Source organism: Haemaphysalis longicornis, unplaced genomic scaffold, assembly GCF_048455015.1.
Source record: "Haemaphysalis longicornis isolate Haplotype H1 unplaced genomic scaffold, Haemaphysalis longicornis Haplotype H1 scaffold_9, whole genome shotgun sequence".
NCBI lineage: Eukaryota > Metazoa > Arthropoda > Arachnida > Ixodida > Ixodidae > Haemaphysalis > Haemaphysalis longicornis.
This window is the reverse complement of record NW_027526460.1, coordinates 24,984,906-25,001,109: the sequence shown is the minus strand read 5'-3', so window position 1 is coordinate 25,001,109 and position 16,204 is coordinate 24,984,906. Positions and strand designations below refer to the sequence as shown.

The 16,204-nt window shown below is 48.6% G+C and overlaps 1 protein-coding gene across 1 annotated transcript in view; it reads right to left on the bottom strand.

Moving 5' to 3' along the window:
* Positions 1-16,204, bottom strand: part of LOC144151842 (beta-1,4-N-acetylgalactosaminyltransferase bre-4-like) — a 65,837-nt gene that overhangs the window by 12,115 nt on the left and 37,518 nt on the right. The gene's annotated exons all lie outside the window — the stretch shown is intronic.

Genomic DNA, 16,204 nt, shown 5'->3' with positions numbered 1-16,204 from the left:
CGCCGAACGTCCCCGGCACCTGCAGTCGCTGTAGCAAAAAAAAAAAAAAAAAGGCAAAACATACCCAGCTTTCTCGCTCAAAATTCCGACCTCTCCGGAACCTAGGGAAACCACTGCAGGAAAGTGATATTTGGCACAAAGCAAGAAGTCAACGTGGAGATGAAAACACTAGGAGTGCTTTCCAGGATTCTGAATATTGTATGTGTAATTCGCTGTCAAATCTTACTCCCCATGCATTTCTATGGGATAGTTTCCATGGCTCAGGAACCTAGCTGCAAAACGTGCAAGACTTGAAACTGTGCGCAAAGCAAGTTTTCACCCCCAATATTAGCAGCGCAAAATAACTTTCATTTACGCTAAATAACTGCAAAGTATTCGCTGTTGAAAGGACTGCCATGAGCAGGAAAGCTGCACATGACACGAGGAGCGAGAAAATGTCGAGCGCTCGTGAGCTCGAGCTCTCGTGAGCTCTCGTGACCTCGCAGCAACTGCCGAGTGGCTTTAGCAAAAAAAAAAAAAGAAAAACAACTGTCGAAAACCTTGACGAGCGCCTCGAGTTGCTTAGCAACCAATAAAACCACAGCTGTCCCAATACCTACTCCACGGAACCCCGACGCGGCGGCAGGAACGCCTCGCATGCGCCGTGCACCTACGGGCCGCCGCTGCGTCCGAGCTGTCGTCAAGCGCTACCGATCATTCAATGCTTGGCATGAGGAACAGAACGATATCGATGCATATGACGATGACTACTACCAGCACAGTGCAAAGCGGCGACGGAACATGTAAATAAATAATTTCCGACTCGCACAAATGCGTGGTTATGTTTTCGTTCTATGCTCACGTATAAAGAAATCCTGCAGCTTCGCTATGGTTCATTGATTGATTGATTGATTGTGGGGTTTAACGCGCCGACGCAACGCAGGCGATGATGCGCGCCGTTGTGGAGGGCGCCGAATTAATTTTGACCACCTGGGGATCTTTAACGTGCGCCCAAATCTCGTACACACGGGCGTTTTTGTTTTTCGCCTCCATCAGAAAAGCGGCCGCCACGGCCGGGAATCGAACCCACGACCTCATGCTCAGCAGCTCAACGCCTTAGCCACTGATCCACCGCGGCGGGTTTCGCTATGGGTCAACCCTTGCGTCACTTATTGCAAGCTTCGCCAGTTTTTTTTTCTTAGTATACATTCAAAAATAGTTATGGTGAAAGCCCTAAATGCGCCAGTGAGCGAAGAAGCCGGTGTTGGCACTGGCGGCATCGGCAGCCGGAAAACGGTCCATACGCGACCACGAAGCGTTACATAGCAGGAGCATCGTTCTTATTAATAACAACACGACTGCAGGACCGGTGTGCCACGCAACGCGGGCATGTTCAGAAATACGTGGAAAGCGTAGAGTTTCAGCTGTGGCCGTGCAGGCGGTGGTCGGCAGTGTTTGGCGTCAGCATGTCCATATGGGCACGTTTCACCGGACAGAGGCCGTTGTGAGCGCAGCACTTTTCCTATTAAAGTTGTCTGTAGCGCACACTGGGGCACCGATAAAGGAGTGGTGATTTCTTGAGAAGTTATCACCCACTGCCTGCAGCACGCCGTGCAAACGATCTAAGGGGTTGACACTAGTGAGTTTTAGCTAACAGTTTTTCGCGGTCCGCTCCGCTCCGATAGCAAGCGGGAGCGTCATTGCGCATGCGTGGCGTGCTCGGTCGCGAACGGCATTGGCTCCGGCTGCGCTGAGCTGCCGCGAGATACCAGAGCGGACCGTCAAAAACGGTCAGCTAAAACTCTCTACTGATACACTATGTAACAAAGACGGCCTGATCTGCAATCTGGCTGGTCGGCTACAATATCAACAAGATATTTTCGCCTGCACCACTTAAACTGTTCGTTCTTCTCGGCCTTTTTATCGTGACGTTACCTTAGATGCCTCCTTTGTGTGGGCGCCCGTGCTTGACTCGTGATAATCCCGGCTGTTGGTGTCTCGGACAGGGCGCCGACACTTACGTAATATGAATGCTACAAACCGAGCCTGTGATATGCGTGGCATCTTTCCTACAAGAAATGATCCCCCGAACGACCAGGATACAGGCAAACATCAGCGCAACGTGCCTATAAACACGCGCATTGCTGACTTCATCAGCCACGGAACAGCAATTACTCGCAGCGCCAAACTTCAAGAAGCACTCAGAGGCGCCTTCGCATTCAAAACTCACAAGAATGACTGAGGCGTTATCTGAGATTATTGTGTCTTTTTCTTTTGTTGTTTAATGGCTACTTCAGTTTCCCGCCATTTCTAGCAGAAAAGGGGGATTTTGGCAACCACGATGCGCTTCTTCGTTGGCCGTCGTTAATGATGGGCAAGTTGCTAATCCGGCAGCATGAGTTCTTTTTTTTTTTTAATGAATCCGGGTTGCCTGTCATTTGCTGCAACGACCAAATTTATTGACCGGAAACTATCTGCTGATTCCAGTGACCGCACGCCGCCGACCGCGGAATGCCGTTGCTGATGATGAAGTGGTGATGTTACTCTCACCGATTCGATTTAGATGTTTCCTAACCTGTGTTTGCGCCACCCATGTGCAGTGCGGTAAACGCAATACGTGATAAGAATAACCACTGCGTTATCACGCCGACATTATCATCCCCGCAAAGCACTTCTTGCATCTGAGCGACCAACTCATGAAACTCGTTTCCGTAAAACAACCGCACGTTTTCCTATCAGCCGGAGTTCAATATCGGTCTGGTCACTTGCGTTAACACCGGCGCGGAACTGTAGCAGCTTGCAAACGGAACGCGCATACGAAAAACATTGCCGCAGGTCCGTTTGCTTCCCCGCAAATGGTCGCAAAAAATTGTTTTCACCACCCCTGACACGTAACTCCCTGCTATCGCTTTTCTCCAACCCTGAACGCTCTTTTCTTTCCCGCTTGCGCCTCTCATAAGGAATACATGGTGTCTTTTCTTTGCCTATCCAGAGCAATTCTGACAAGTTCCAGGGTAGTACAAAATTGCTCTCGCAATGGAAATTCTATGGCTAAAAAACACAGAGCTGCTCCGAAGTAGTTTTGACCTGTAAAAAAACACAAATAAAACAGGCCTGTCTACTGTCGAGGTGTTTGCGTTAGCTCCTCAAAGATCACGTGTGCTTACAGAAGTTTTAGATATGGCTTTCAGGTGACAAACACGTGCTTTGATAACGAGTCTGCTTAGGTTAAGTGTCGGTGATTGCGAGGCGTATATTGGTGGCGTGTGTATTCGGCGTGGTAAGTGTGGATAGAAGTTGGAGTTTGGACAGCGTTTATTACTGGCTGAGCCGTGTCGAGGTTTAAGTTTCAAAATAGAAAGTTTTAAAGAAAAATCTGGAAAGTTATTATCTAAGGTTAAATTTTGAATATTAAGGTCTCATTGCGTTAACGATGGCATAACGGGTAATGTCCTAATATTACATTTAAACAGCGGGGTTCAAGGGCGGAGTTAGACATATTCAAATGCTGTGTTTCTTTTACGCTAACGTCAAAACTAAAAGAGAAATTTAAAAATCTAACGTCGCTCTCCAGAAGAAAGATGGTGGAAACGCGAAGCTTTCTCCGACACAAATGCGAAGTCCACAATCCAATGAGCCAAAGCCCAAACCCGCGACAACGCGTAGCCAAAGGAATGGGATGTTCTGATATTGTATCTATTAATTTGTGATTGGGTCATTAGAGTGTTTTGTTTCGGTTGGCTCAGCGTTGTCGCTGAGTAGGGCAAACCCATATTGGTTAGGCGTGTAGCGTGATCACCGTGCCATTTGTGCTCCTGTTAGAGTCTTCTATTATCACCGTCATCGCTCAACCGTATGGCGTTAAACTGCATTCGTCCACCACAAAGGAACCCATTGTGTGTCTAAAAACATTCTGTTGTTTCTGCGGCTTGTGACGGGTGTCTTTTGTGGAAACCCATCGTCTAAACTTGGCTTTTATGGAGTAACTTTGACTTTTCTGCAGCATGTTTTTTTTTCGACACCGACATAAGTGCGACGTAGAAAGGTTCGTTTTAACAAAAACCGTCTTCATGTCGTCGAGCAGAAAATCACCCAACGCCGAAGACCGGACCACGACCAGCTTTATAGTAGATGGACTGAGCACCGCGATTGTGGGCTCGAAGCATGCGAACGCAGCCGACCCCACCGATGCAACGTCAGCAAATCTGCCCAGTCATGGTTCGGCCGCGACTTGCCTATGCCCACTGCTACGTTGATTAGGTGGCGTCTCCTGCGGATTTTTTCATCCTTTTTTTGCAGAGGCTTCGTTTTCGAAGCAGATGACACGACGAAGGAGTAAAAGTGGAATCGCTGGGCACCCAATAGCTGTGCGCCGTTGGTGGCACTTGGGAATGCGCCGCGAAGGATGAAACACGTAGCTTTGCTGCTGCGTCGCCATTTTGAGCTTTTAGTGCGCCGTGGCTGGACGCCTTCCGGGAGTGAGACTTCTGCGCTCTTGCTGGTCGTTCGTCAATGTTGCCAATGCGAACGTTTGTTCCGCCTTCCTTGAAAGGGAACTTCTTTCTGTGCGTGCGCGCGTGTGTGTGTGTGTGTTCCGCAAGCTTCAGAACTGGGTGACTGCATCGGAACTTTCTTCTCTCTGTGCGTGTGTGCGTGTGTGCCGTAAGCTTCACAACTGGGCGACCGCACGGAAACTGTTTGTATTGTTCCTTCACAACCTTCCGCCGCGCGTACGGAGCCTCGTCGAAGCGGTGAGTTCCGTGGCAAAGCCGCGGGGCGAGTAGTTGCGTGCGAAGAAGCTGGCATTAGTTTTAATTTTGGTCTGTTCGTGTTTCGTCATTTAAAATGGAGCATCACTCGCTCGTGATCCCAATGCTTCTTCGTTCGCAACTAGCGGGACATCGGTCGTCGTGCAAGCCTCGCAATGGGGGGTAGGTGCCAGCTTTCGAGGCAGCGCCGCAGTGGTTATGGTGAACTCTGCGGTGTTGCCCCTAGGTCCGCTAGCTTCTCGGACGGAAAGGCAGTGTTCTTCTAGGACCTATGCGTTGCTGCCTCGATAGGGGTAGCTTGTAAGCTCTCGCAAGAGTTACGCGATGCTGAATGTCCCGTTCCGAACGCCGTTAGGACTGAAGACGTCATGTGAAATGAGGACGTCATTTTTCACAGGACGCTGAGGACGTCATGTGACGAAAGGCCTATTTGTGCGTTACAACTAAAGCACAGTGGCATGGCGACTGGTCGACGTTAACGGCGTTCGGAATCCTCGCCACAATCGTCCAGCACCACTGAAGCACGGATCGCTGCTCGGTGGTTCGCGGTCCCCCAACGGTGGTTCCAGGGGCCGCGGCAAAGGCGAGTGCCTGCTTTCTTTGTCCTCGGTTTGTTTCAGCTCGGAGCCTGGCCTGCGGGGGGGCGTTTCGCGGAGCGTTCCCCTCCTCTTGCGTACTGTCTCATTCGTTTCTCTTCACGCAGACACGCACTATGGGCGTTAATCCAGGCAGTAACACGTCTCCAATCTGTCCTTTCTCTAGCTCGCCAGCCCTTGTAGCAGGTGTTCTGCCAATAAAGCCGTTTCCCCGCATTCCCTTCCATCCCGCCTCCTGTGGTGCATTTTCTTCCAGCCTCCTTCCCTCCCGCCAGGTGTTGTGCACGGGCCCCCTTCACGGTAAGTCCTGAACTCAGTTCCTGGCCCTGCCGCTTATCTTGCTCTCTTCTCAGGGAATGCGGCCTACCACGCGGCAGACGTTCCCGGGTCCCCGTCCACGACACACTTTCCCGCTTAATCTTTCCGTGTCTGAGCTCGAGTGCCTGAACCTGCTATTGGCCCGGTAACATCACTGTGTCAGTATACTCGCGCGTTTTTTAAAATATCGAATCATTAAACCATTTGCTCAACACTTGTTGTTCCTCTTTTGACTCCTGTGCTCGCTGTCTGTCAGCTTGAATACAGTATTACTGGTGCTCGTTCAACTAACACGCGTTTACCTGCAATTTATGCCGTACTGTGCTCTTCTGTAAGGAGCAAATCACTTCGTATTGAGTTCTATTCAAATGGAGTGTTGGCTGCCCCATTTTTCCTGCGATTCCGGGAAATGGTCTACTCGTGCAGCGTGAGTGGTTATATTGCAGTAGGGATGGAATTGCTGCTGTAAACGCGGTGTTTGTTTTGATTTTCTGTTGCGCACATTTATTTACCAGACATGCCCGAAAACGGTTTTTCCGTTACGTGCAACTAGTTCAAGAGGTAACGAGCACACGAAGTTGCATTAGATTTGAGCCACGGAGCATTCACTAGAAAGTCTGCTTTGCGGCAATAATTAATTTTGTCGATGCGGCATTCTTCTGCCCTTTCTGTCAACGCACGCAGTTCTCGCCAGATCTAAACTTTCCTGGACTGAGAAGCCACTCTCACATTGTTGCGTAATAAATTTCTCTCTCTCTCTCTCTCTCTCTCTCTCTCTCTCTCTCTCTCTCTCTCTCTCTCTCTCTCTCTCTCTCTCTCTCTTGACCAGCAAATCACTTGGAAGATAGCATACATTTTGACAACGTTGATCCACAGTGGAGATCAACGCACCCGCCTTTTACGTGGGGATTCGCCACGTAAAAGGCGGGTGCGAGCTACGCGACGTGTTGCACCAGCAAGGCAGAGCCACGGCGATGGTCACGGGGCGCCACAGCGGCTGCCGCGGATACTGAAAGCATGTCACTGGGAACGAGGGGCCAGGGATGCCTGATGAAGGAAGGACAGGCATGCGCAAAGCGCGCCTGGTGAGCAAGTTTTGTGAACCTCGACCCGGCCGTCTGTGGCGGAAGATGGCGCAGCAGTGCAGTTTAGCTCCGCTCCGCACTGCACATCTCGCAAAATTTTGCGGCTGACTGTACTGGCTGCAACGTAATAAACCTTACCAAGCCAGCGGTGTGGTTTTTTCCAGCGATGCCCAAGCTGAGTAACGAGACGGGGCCACATTGGTGATGTGGGCGACAGAAGCTCGGTTATAGTCCTTTTATGGGCTCTACAGTAGATTGGTGTTGGAAAAAATGACAATAAAGCTTAATTCGTACATGACAATAGTTGCCGGTCGCTGTGTAAAGAACAGCAGTTAATAGCAAAAGGTTCTGCGCTGCGTCTCTTTACTATAGGTTGTTTTGACAACTACTATACCTTTACATCAGTATAGCGATTAGGCGAGCTAACTTTGCCAATTATACACCGTTATGCAAATGTAGGGCGTTACACGATGGGTTGGTTTGAATATGTTCGCCATTCCTGTTTTGGTTTGTTTTGTGGGGGACCCGTCGTGCTAAGGCTTTGTGCTGCTGAGCACGAAGACGCGGGTTCGATTCCCAGCCGCGGCGGCCGCTATTCTGATGAAGACAAAAAGCAAAAACGCCCGTGTGCACGAGATTTCCGCGCACGTTAAAGATCACCAGGTGGCGGACCTCCACTACGGTGCAACTCACCGGCTGCGTTGCAACGGAGCGGTAAGCCCTACAATCAATCAAAATCAATTGTTTTGTGGGGGGCGGCTCTTATTTTTGTCTTCGTCGTGTGATGGCAGAGTACACGAGACTTCTTGTTTTATTTACGAGTTCATTTGTATTATATTATTTCTGTATATTTTGGTCTTTCTGGGGTTATTAAAACATCGTTTGAAAATTTTTACACTAGCGCTAACCATATCGACAATGTATTGTTTTTGTGCGGCTGCAGCGTCCTGCAGGGTACTCCACAAAAAATTGGACGCGGATCTGCTCCTTTCGTTGCAAATGTCGGCACTAGACGATAGTCGACTCGCGCCCCTGGCAAGTAAACACCTCCATTCTCTTTCCCGCTCAACTCTCGTGCTGTTTTTCTCCCGTCTCGTTCCTTCCAAGATTACATGCTAGACGTTTGCTTAGTAAATTTAAATTTACCGCGCTCCACTGCTCCTAGTTGGGTGGCGCGATGCCAGCGCAGCTGTACGCAGAGACGCGCTGGAATCGAGGCACCCGACTACAACGTTTGTGGAACCACGTTTCCCCACTCCACGAGCGTTCCAAGCAGAACGCGGAACCTATTTAGTGGAACCTTTCGTTGCTGTTCCCGTTTGATTTTTTTTTAGGATTCCGCCAGGTAGCACGGGCAGCAGCAGGCGACCATTTTCTGCAGTTGACGTAGTATTTTTTTTTTTGTTATCGCAAAAAAGCAAGCATCCGTAAAAATCCGCACGTAAATTGAATGCTAAGAACACAGGTGCGTTATGAGCAGTACACCTTTTAGAACAGGATTGATGCCCCGAACCTTCAAGGCAAAGAAATTGGAACTGCAACTTGGGCGGCAAAGATGAGCGCAACGTGCCTTGGGTTCTAGTACCTTAGTGGGACATTAAAGTAGCTACAATAAGGTAATATTGCAAGGAACGCAGTTTTAATTGTCTGTTTTGTGACCAGTGGGCGGCCTTCCCGGCCGCGGCGGCCGCTTTTCTGATGGAGGCGAAAATCAAAAACGCCCGTGTGTACGAGGTTTTAATTAATCCGTAGCCCTCCATTACGGCGCGCCTCATCGCCTGCGTTGCGTCGGCGCGTTAAACCCTACAAACAATCAATCAATCAGTGGGCGGCCGCACACGGCTGTTTCAACAAGCACAGCATCCGTGCGTTTCTTCCGTCGTTCGATCGCGCCCGGATATCTTGCTTGATAGGGAAAGTCTAGCCGGACCCTAACTCACCTAGACCGTTTCTCGATAGCGCATCCGCATTCAACATCCGGTGCGATCCTATGACGCACGGGGCCATCTAAGAGCGTGTTTTACTATATATATCCACTTTTAGTACTCCGCTTAAACGAACTCGGGTTGGCTGATCTGGCTGTGTAGAGGATCCGCTTATGGGTAGCATTCGTATGAATCAAGTTCAGGTCCCATACGTGCCGGTACTCATTTTTTTAAATGTTTTGGTTTACGTGAAACACTCTTTTTGAGACGTGTGTTATCTATGTATGGCACACTGTTGCATTATAAATGAAATTTCAGGTAGTTTTCTTCCCTTTAGGTCAGCTCCTCAGTGTTTTGTACGTTTCACTGGCTTGGTCTCTTCCATGTCAGTTTCGGCTACTTTTCTTGAGTATTTTAAAGCGAAACCTTTCGTCGTGGGACAAATGTTTCCCGTCAAAAAACGAATGCATTTCCCCAAATACCGGTTGGTCGACCGAATAGCTCGAGTAAGATCTCTGGACGCATGGCGCATGCGTGAAACGGGGCTTCCATTGTGTCAAAACAGACAATGGAAAATCGAGAAGAAGAAACGTTCCTGCATAACAAACTAAACGCATTTATTATTAAGAAGGAGTACAATGGTATACCTCTGTCTCATAAACCACGTACCGGAATACACTTAGACCGTTTGTAGATGCGTTTACTTATTGCGCGAAAAATCGTCGCATATGGTTTCATGCTTCGTTTGCGATTTGGGACTTTGAAGGTTCGACGACCGCTTGGACGTACTTTTAGCGAAGATTGGTCGCACTTTTGACGCAGTTTTGTGTGAGCAAGCTTTTGTGCTTACCCCCAGCTTTCTTTAGGAAGGGATGGTAACGTTTTTCGAGATTAGTATGATTGCATCCGTGGTTAGCTAGGCCTGGGTACCGACGTTTTTTTTTTTTAATATGGGTGGTTATGACCCCTACAGTCAGTTTCAACTGTCCCGTAGCTAGCTGAGGGGAGGCCAGCAACCCTAACTGTATGAACATGCTTGTGTTTCAGGATTGTATTTCCTAACATTGTGGTTGTTTTGTCCGTTTAGGTTCGTTTTGCCTGTTAGTATTTAACGTAAGACGCGTTTTATCTTCCTTAGGCAGGTTTCTGCTGTCAAACGAGCTCCAAGCCGGCGCGGGCCCCTACTGGATATGGTTAGTGAATATGCTTCCTGTAAGGCACATTGCACGAATGTTTGCGGCCCAAACTTTTCCCTATAGATGGTATTCGTTGAAAAGTTTAGCGGTAAATTTCTTCGCTTGGTAACACTGGAAACGGCCACAGACATGGCCGATGCGCCACGGACATGGACAAGTAACGCCATCCCGCGGAGCCCGACGTAACGAGTGACGGCGCACTCACACAGTTGCATGGAGGAGAAGGGGGGTGCTTGATCTGGGGGCCGTGCGCACAACGTCGCCTAGCAACAGACGCTTGGCCACAGATATGGCGGCGCACTCGCATGGTTGCCTGCATACTTTCCCCGCCATTGAATACCGGCCATACCATGGTGGTTTGAAGGCGTCTTTTATTGTGGTTAGGCTAGGCACAGGCTAGGCACAGACTCTGTTTGTAATATCGAATATACGTAAATGTCGACATCCTGCCAGAGATACCAACAGCCATAATTATCACGAGTGAAGCCACGCGTGTCCATTCAAGCAGGGAAACTTGGCTAACGTCATAACAAAAGCCGAGGTGAGCGAGCAGTTTATGTGGGTCGCGCAGATGGCAAGACGTTAGTCGCTAATATTATAGCAGAGGAGTAAGGATGTAGACAGCAAAAATGGCAAGGAGGAACCGGTGAATTCCTGTAACGTGTCTCAAGTGTCCGGCTGCGGCGGCTTAAGCTGATGTCAAGTATCTCTTGTGGATATCACAGGAAAAAGGAGAGCTCGGGACAATGCGCTCAGAATGGTTGGTTGATCTTTGGTGGGAGAAACCGGGTGGCTTCAACCGGTGGGTGGAAGAAGACCGCTACTGCAAGTCGATGAACTTTCTACATGAAACCGGATGCATGCTTACTTGTAGAAATGACCACTGTTATCGGTTTCCTGGCTCCATGTGATTTTTGTGCCCTTTCTCTCCCTTGCTTTCCTGCTTTATCTTTCTCCTGATTTCATCCTTCACTAGGCTCTTGTCATCTTTACACCTTTCTTATGCTGCATGGCAAAAGTACGAAGTAAAAAAAAACGGTCGGTCATTCATCACGGTTGTTTTTATTTACGCCTTGTCTAAGTGTAAGCCCCGTAGGCCGTTGGCTCGGAACGCCGCAGGGCCCCTTGCACCAGACAGAGACCACTCTAGAGCCCCTCTTTTACTAACAAAGATGCCTGTAGTGCACGCTAGGGCACCGATAAAGGAGTGACAATTTCACGACCAGTTCATCACAACTGCTGCCAGCCATCTCAATTTCTCAGCATACGCCGATTTTTGATCCGCGGTTTCGGTTTCCGATCCTCGCGGATATTGTAAACAGGAACTAAAACATCTGAAGTGCAAAAAAAAGGCCGCGTATCAGCTCCTTTCGTTGCAAATGTCGGCGAAAGACGATTGTCGACTGGCGCCCCTGGCAAGTAAATGCCTCCCTTCTCTTTCCCGATCACCCTTCATGCTGTTACTCTTCAGTCTCGTTACTCTCAAGGTAACTCGCTGGAGGTTTGCTCAAGTCAATTTAAATTTACCGTGTTCTACTTCTCCAAATCGGGTGCCTCGATGCCAGCGCTGCCGTACGGCGGAGACGCACGTGAATCAAGGCAATCCACTATAACGTTTATAGAACCATGTTACCCTACTCCACGAGCGTTCCAAGCGGGACGTAGAACCTATCTAGTGGAACTTTTCGCGGCCGTTGCCGGTTTATTTTAAATGCGAATGCATTTCTTAGTCTGGGGTTGTCGTGCTCCGTCGGCGTGCGCCTGCATTCCTCAGCGCGAGCGCACGTGAGCGCGCGCCTCGTAGTTCTGCCTTCGTCGTCGTCGTCGTCGTCGTCGTAAATGCGAATGCATTTCTTAGTCTGGGGTTGTCGTGCTCCGTCGGCATGCGCCCGCAGGTGTTATCTCTCCGTGCTCCTCCTCGCCCTTAGCAACAGCTGTGGCGCGCCTAGCAACCGGAGCAGGTGGTAGCTCGGGCGGGAGTAGCGGAGGGCAAGGGGAGAGGAGGAGCGCGCTCGGGCGTGTGAGGGCGCTCGCATCGCGGAGCTCGGGCGGAGTAGCGGAGAGTGAGTGGAGAGGAGGAGTGCGCTCGGGCGTGTGAGGGCGCTCGCATCGCGGAGCTCGGCGGGAGAGAGAGCTCGCGCGCGGGGCGGGCGTGTTGCGCGGGTCTCTCTCTCCTCTCCGCGCACCCTCTCTCCGCTCGCTGCGCTCGGAAAATGTATATAAATGCAGTGGAGAGCACGCCTCTCTCCGTTACTGCTTGCCGCAGCGCACTCATCGGTGCACCCAATGCATTCGCATTTCCGCACGATCCCCTTCGGGGAGGTTGGGGGAGTTTTTTTTAGAGGCCGCCAGGTAGTGCGGGCAACAGCTGGCGATGGTTTTCTGCAGTTGAAGTAGTATTTTATTTGCTATCGCAAAAACCAAGCATCCGTGAATTTTTAATGAAGGAACACTGCAAATATCCCTCATGCATTGATTTCCTGCATTATATTTGCGTAATGTCTTATTCTTGTTCAACAGTGTTTACAAGTATGAACATTACCACCCTACTTAGGCATTCGGATTTGGCTGTGGGTATTGCGCAGGCTCTGTTTCACTTTGGACTGGTGGCTGAATCGAGTCAGACGACAGACAAACATACAGACAGACCAAAATTTCTGCGTTTAAGTAGCCCAAGAAAGACTATCGTCTTTAATAATCAGCCATTGTCAGGAAAAAAATGAAACCTGCGGGGACACCTACGCAGTTGTGAGTTGTGAATGCGATGGCATTAGTACAGTCCAACTGAATGAGGCTGAGTGGTCCGTAGAGTTTGTGCTTCGACTATTCTGCCGTTGTATGAAGTCAGCGGAGCGCCGTCTTACACGATCTGTGCTGCCACGGAACACCGGTAATCGCAGCCACAGTTGGAAATAACATAATTCAAGCGATGTGAATTATGAATGATGCCATTTTCTCTATGCTATACCGCAGAGTAAGTATGGGCTTCTCGGACAGGCGCAGCTAGAACAACACTAAGTTAGCGTAAATTTAAAGGAGCACTGACACGAAAATTTATGTTACACTTTTATTGCTTTTATTGATACTTAATGGGGTGGCGAACCTGAAACAACACTTCAAATACTTCAGCGCGCGATAGTTAATTACATTGAACGGCCTGAAAATTGTTTGTTTCAAATTCCCCCGCTTTCCTCCCGTACGGCGCATATGACAGACTCCCTGCCTGACCTCACCGCTTTGTGCGGACGTCACTGGCGCCCGCTTGAGAGGGTGTTGCGCCCGCTCGCCGCTCGTGGGGCCGCGCGCATGAAGTGACGTCACGAGATTTTGACGAGCGCTGCCGCGTCACTTCTTTTGGCTCTCACTGGATGATGTCACGCTGATGTCCATTTGCTGAGTGCCGCTCCGCGCGCTGCTCCGTCGGCGCGATAAATGAGATCCAATTAAACTATGTTCTTCGTGTCGCAGGCCGCTCATATTTCACCCAGGGTATTCTGTTGAGTGAAGGTAGCGAACTGTGCAATAATATTAACGCCGAAAATTGGTGTCAGTGCTCCTTCAAAGTCTTCATAAAGGCCATAACGCAAAGTAAAAGTACATAAAAGCATCCTTGCTGAGCCTTTAGGCCTTCTGCACACAACATGCACTGTCCCGCAGCATAGCCAGACTAAACTCCCTGCAATAGACAGCCCCCTTGCTTCCGAATTACCCTACGGCGCTACTGCTTTTTATTCATTGTCTTCGTAGAAGGAAATGAAGACACTAAAACAAAGAAATACATAGAACGGCGTCCATTAGAACCTCATTCTCAGGTAAAAGCGGCGTTGCAAGTACAAAATGACTGCGTCCCCGGCGTGCACCGGATTAAGGCGCGGCTTTCGTACCGCCGAAGATTTATTTTTATGGCCTTACCTTGCACTTGACTCTGAACCAGTCACCTCGGTTCTTTCCTTTTATCCCCCAATTATGATGTCTGGAAACCCAGGCAACAAAAAATTCGCTTTTGTTGCGTTCGTTTTGTCTTCGCGCAACTTCTTTGTTCTGGAGATAAATTTTACTGGAATCACCTTTGTTTCGTTTTATTTCTGAGTCATAGTCATTGTGCAAGGAGGTTAATGCCCCTGATGCATTGATGGCCTTATAAGAAGATTTACTGCCTGCGAATGACCTCTAGGACCCGCCTGAAGGCTATTAAGTACGTTCGAGTGCTAAGCAGATAATATGTAAGCCGCAACTTTTAGTTTTAATGCCTTTTTGGGGCGCCGACCCCGAGCATTTTCGGAGAAGGAACGACGCACTATGAAGACCTTCCAGCCGAAAACGGTGACGTTAGGGACGAACATAAAACTAGAGCTGCACTCGAGTTCGCGCTCAAGCTCCTGCACAAGGTCAGCCATAAAACGGAAAATAAAACCTTTTTGAGAATTGTGACATTGTAGGTCAGGGGCAAATGGTCTACCCACTGTTATCGTGTCTTTATACCCTGTTTTTTGGTGCATGTGGTAATGTGGTTTGGAACCAGAATAGTTTTAGAGGGTTTGAAGCGAGAATAGATGCTGATTTTACATCCAGGATTTAGCTCCTCTATAAGAAAATGAAATGTCATCTGCACAAGTAGACTGATAGAATTTGTAACCAAACGAACATTGGGAACCCTCGAAGACTAGGCACAACACAATTGTTTTGTACTGCTTTAACCTTTATGAAATGGTTACAATGTAACTTTCAAAACACGCACTCAATCTCTTTGAGATTGCGCTAAAAAGTGTAGCTTTTATAAAAGCAATTGCGTTGAAGTAATAAACTTTAAAATATATTGAAATGTGGCTGCAGTCCCGAGTGAGCAGTAGGAAAAATAGGACATTTTAAGTACAAGAGCACTTTAATTAACTAAGCTAAGCCTTAGATGGGATGAATGTCGGGCTACCCAGGAGTGTGGCCACACCGTATACATCTGAACAGGGGGATATGTGCCTGACAAAATTATTGCGCGGTCAAGCACAGACGATAGTCTGTCTTGGGCTACTTATGCGCAGAAATTTTGTCTGTCTGTCTGTCTGTCTGTCTGTCTGTCTGTCTGTCTGTCTGTCTGTCTGTCTGTCTGTCTGTCTGTCTGTCTGTCTGTCTGTCTGTCTGTCTGTCTGTCTGTCTGTCTGTCTGTCTGTCTGTATGTGCGTCTGTCTGTGACTCTATTCATCCACCCAGCAAAAGTGAACCATTATCTGCGCAATAGTCCTATATACTAACAGCCAAATCTAAACGTCTAAGTCCGGTGTCAATATTTATACTTGTCAGAATGGTTGAATGAGAACTAGTCATTACGCAAATATGAAGCATAAAATAAATACGTAAGTGATATTTGCAGTGTTCCTTTATCAAAAATTTATGGATGCTTGATTTCGGCAATAGCAAATGAAATACTACATCAAATGCTTTCACTCTGTCGCCTGCTGTCGCCCGCGCCATTATAGCTTCTGGCGGCATTTTATGAAATCAAACGGGAACAGTTACGAAAGTTTCCGCTAGATAGGTTCCCAGTTCCGCTTGGAACGCACATCGTTCTATAAACGTTGAAGTAGGGTGCGTAGATTCACGGGCGTCTCCGCCGTACGGCAGCGCTGGCATCGAAGAACCCCGCCTGGAGCAGTGGGACGCAGTAAGTTTAAATTGACTTGAGCAAACCTTTAGTGTGTTTACCTTTGGAGGAGCGTGACGGAAGAAAAACAGCATGAGAGGTTAGCGGGAAAGCGAAAGGAAGCATTTACTTAGCAAACGTCGACGAAATGCTTTCTTTCGCGGACATTTGCAACGAAAGGAGCAGATACGCGGCCAATTATTCCCCCAGGGTTCTTTTAGCTTGGTGTTTCCCGCTCCTCAAAGATATCACCAGTGTAGTCACCCACAAAGTAGGTTAACTTACTTAAACGCCTTAGCGTGGTATAAAAACATTGCGTTTATTCTTCTCGAATAGTGTGCCACCTAAAATACCGTATTTACTCGCGTAACGATCCGACTTTTTTTCCAAAACATTTGATGCAAATTTAGGGGTTCGTTAATTACGTGGGGTAAATTTTTCGCGAATACCTTCTGAGCACATAAAAGGAAAGCATGCATTAAGGTAGGTCTCATGAACATGATAAAAAAAATAAATGTGGTTGATCCCTCTTTCACAGGAATCGCCAAAACACGAAAGTGAGAGGGGCCTGTTGAATGTTAAAGGAATTTCCTTCTTGTGCGAAGGGTTCGCGAGCCTGACCCCGCCAGACGAAGTGGCACCGACACGCAACAAACAAAAAAAAAAAAAAAGGGGGAAGGGGGTGGGGGGCTTAATTCACG